Source organism: Nicotiana attenuata, unplaced genomic scaffold, assembly GCF_001879085.1.
Source record: "Nicotiana attenuata strain UT unplaced genomic scaffold, NIATTr2, whole genome shotgun sequence".
Lineage (NCBI taxonomy): Eukaryota > Viridiplantae > Streptophyta > Magnoliopsida > Solanales > Solanaceae > Nicotiana > Nicotiana attenuata.
The window spans coordinates 25,813-29,816 of record NW_017673572.1 but is presented as its reverse complement, the minus strand read 5'-3'; positions in this window follow the sequence as shown (position 1 = coordinate 29,816).

The window sequence follows — 4,004 nt, the reverse complement described above, 5'->3', positions numbered from 1 at the left end:
GTTTAGATATCATGTTTTAGGGCCCAATTGATTATAACCCAGTAGCATGCTGAAATCAGTAACATATAGAAATCATGCCTATAGGGTCCATAAGTATAATCATGTTCGTTTCTACTCACATGCATTGTTAGGATCTAAAATCAGTAACGCATAGAAATCATGTCTATAGGGACTCTTAAATAAATCTGATTCGCTTCATTCACAGTCAATGTTAGATATCATGCTCCTAGGGATTAAAATCGGTAATAGTAGATACTATCACCTGCAGAATCTGTAACCAGTCTAATTTAATTTTGTCCATTCTGAACCTCTTTTCAGTAATCTAATTCCCTTGCTTAACAAGGTTTAGCAAGCTTGCCTATGGGATGTCAAACAATTCGTTTTGAGTTCTACTGTCTCATCACCTTCTGAACTAAGTAGATATCATGCCTATAGGACCCTGTCTAAATACTTAGGCAAACCTTAGGTAGTATAAATAAAACTGAACCCGCCTCTGTTATTTGTTACAATCAGTAGGTAGGCCCGATTCTGTTTCCTAACTGAGTCGTGTAATAAGCTAGGCCTGCTGCAATACAACAGTCTCCTCTTCCTCAAGTATATCTTTTAGAATCAGACCTTACTCATTTGTTTAAGTCGTGCTATTGCATCGTTTTGTTTGGAGGAGGTATTCTTGAGCCTTATGTGTTTATGTGTTTCCCCTTTAATGTGCAGTCTTTATATATTTTGTATGTCGTTTTAGAATTTTTACCTTAGAAACTTCAAATAAGCCTAATATCCCTCCCTTTTAGGATTAGTAGTCCTAAGTGCCTCCGGGACTGATAGGAATGGGATGGGTAATAGCATGCAATAAGTAATCGAGACCAATCCGCGCTTTAATACCTTGACAGGGTGGGAAGGGTAGATATGGATATGATGACCGGTGCATTAATACCACGTGTAGCCCCTCTCTTGAGGAGTGATTACCGGGTATTGCATTGATATTATCCATATTAAATCCAAACCTAGGACCCCCTTCCTTCACTTCCATTTTCTTTTAAAAGCATTGCAATTCTGTTTAAAATCCGTTCTTTTAATTGCTCTGTCAAACTTTGTTTACTTCTAAAACATTGTGTATTGAAATCCCCTCTTCTCTGAGCCTTATCTTCTTATATGTTAATTGCACCTCAAATTCACAATAACTGTCTGGCCGGGAACCATACTAGTGGATCCTGAGGGGTGCCTAACACCTTCCCCTTAGGATAATTTCAAGCCCTTACCCTATCTCTGGTTATTCAAACAAACTTAGAATTGAATCTCTTTGGTGTCCTAATGCACCTTAATCATTAGATGGTGACTCTTCAAATGCAAACCTAGTTCCCAAAAGGAACGAGTTGTCCCTCCAAATGTCACAAACCCGATTTTCGCGGAGGAAAAAGGGGGCACGACAAGCAGCTGCTTTATGACATCATGTCTCAATTTCATGTGTCTACTTTTACAATCATAAGATTTATTCTTTGCTATGGCTATTGCCGCTTGGCAATCACAGTGTATAGACACATGAGGCAATACGTCCTTTAATAAAGGGATATTGGCTAAGAAGTTTCTTAGCCACTCAGCCTCAGAACCAGCTAACTCCAAAGCTACAAACTCTGATTCCATTGTCGATCTAGCAATGATCATCTGTTTAGCCGATTTCCACGATATTGCTCCACCACCAAAAGAGAATACATAACCGCTAGTGGATTTTGTCTCATCTGAATCAGAGATCCAGTTTGCATCACTGTACCCTTCTAAGATAGAAGGAAATCCACTATATAGGATACCATATTCATGACATCCTCTCAAATATTTCATTAGTCTATCTAATGCAGACCAGTGCTCTCTGTTGGGATTATGAGTATATCTACTCAGTCTACACACAGCATAGGCTATATCAGGCCTTGTAAAATTCATTAAATGCATCAGACTCTCAATAATCTGAGCATATTTAGACTGAGCAACTGGGTCACCATTATTCTTTTTTAATTGAGAGTTATCACAAAAGGAGTGCTCACAGATGTGACATTAAAATATTCAAACTTCTTAAGAAGTCTCTCAACATAATGTTCTTGTGAGAACATTATTCCATCTTCACTCCTTATAACTTTAACTCCCAATATTGTATTTACTTCACCCAGATCTTTCATATCAAAATTAGCAGACAAAAATAATTTAGTACTTTGCACAATATTTAAACTTGTACCAAATATAAGCATGTCATCAACATACAGACATATTATCACATATTCATTGTCTACTACTTTAGTATAAACACATTTATCCACCTCAACTCAAGAAAAACAGTCTCTCGGTAAGACTTGTTCAAATTTCTCATAACACTGCTTGGAGCTTGTTTAAGGCCATAAAGAGATTTAATTAACTTACAAACTTTATTTTCTTGTCCAGGAATGACGCAGCCTTCAGGTTGAACCATATAAATTTCTTCTTCTAAATTACCATTTAGAAAAAGCAGTTTTGACATCCATTTGGTAGATAAAAAGCCTACGGATTGAAGCTAAGGCAATTAAAACTCGAATAGAAGAAATTCCAGTCACTGGTGCAAATGTATCAAAATAATTTATATTTTATTTTTGAGAAAAACCTTTTGCTACTAACCGAGCTTTATATTTATCAAAATAACCATCAGGATTAAATTTCCTTTTGAAAATCCATTTACAACCAATAGGTTTTGCACCAGGAGGTAAGTCAGTTAAAATCCATGTATTATTTTTCATAATAGAATCAATTTTAACTTTTATTTCCTCTTTCCAATAATTAGCTTCTGAAAAAGATATAGCTTTAAAATAACTTGATGGTTCATTATCGACAAGAAAAGTTTGAAAATCATTTCCATAAGAAAAATATTCTTTCCTAGGCCTTTTGCTCATTCTCAGTTCCTCATTAGAGGTAATTTCACTATTCGTTTCAACAGGTGTATGAGAAATTTTATCAGACAATTGATAAATATATTCAAAGAACTCAGCATTCTTTGTCTCAATTATAGTATTGCAATCAAGCACATCACTTTTTAAAACAAGAAATCTATATGCAGCACTATGTTCAGCATATCCAATAAGCATGCAGTTTTAGAACCAATTTTTCTCTTTTTAGGTTTAGGCAAAAGAACTTTAGCAAGGCACCCCTAAACTTTAAAATATTTCAAGTTAGGTTTATAACATTTCCACAATTCATACGGAGTTTTGCCAGTTCTTCTATGCGGTATTTTATTTTGTAAGTGACATGCAGATAAAATAGCTTCACCCCACAATTAATTAGGAGCATTAGAACTAACTAACATAGAGTTCATCATCTCTTTTAATGTTCTATTTTTTCTTTCAGCTACTCCATTTGACTTAGGTGAATAAGCCGGAGTTACTTCATGAATAATTCCATTATTTTCACAATATTTATTCAAAGATAAATATTCTCCACCTCTATCAGATCTAATCCTCTTGATTTTTCTACTAAGTTGATTTTCAACCTCAGTTTTATAAGAAATAAAAGCATTAAATGCATCATCTTTATTTCTAATAAAATACAATTTAGTATATCTAGAAAAATCATCAATAAAAGTCACATAATATCTTTTACCAACTCTAGTCATAGTCTGCTCTAAATCGCCTAAATCAGTGTGAATCAAGGATAACAATTCAGTTTCTCTATTTACAGAAAAACAGGTCTTTCCAGTACTTTTAGCTTCAGCACATATTTCACACTTGTTAATATTATTTGAGTCTAAACTAGATATTAATCCTAACGACTGCATTTTCTTTATATACGCGATATTAACATGTCCTAGTCTAGCGTGCCACAAAGAAATTGACTCAACCATATAAACAGAAGAAGATGCATTTTTATTACTGGTATCAAAAATGTTAAGCACAAATAAACCATGGTTACAATATCCATTGCCCACAAAAATATCATTTTTCGTCAATACGACCTCATTATTTTAAAATGAAACCTTCACTCCAACTTTTCCTAAT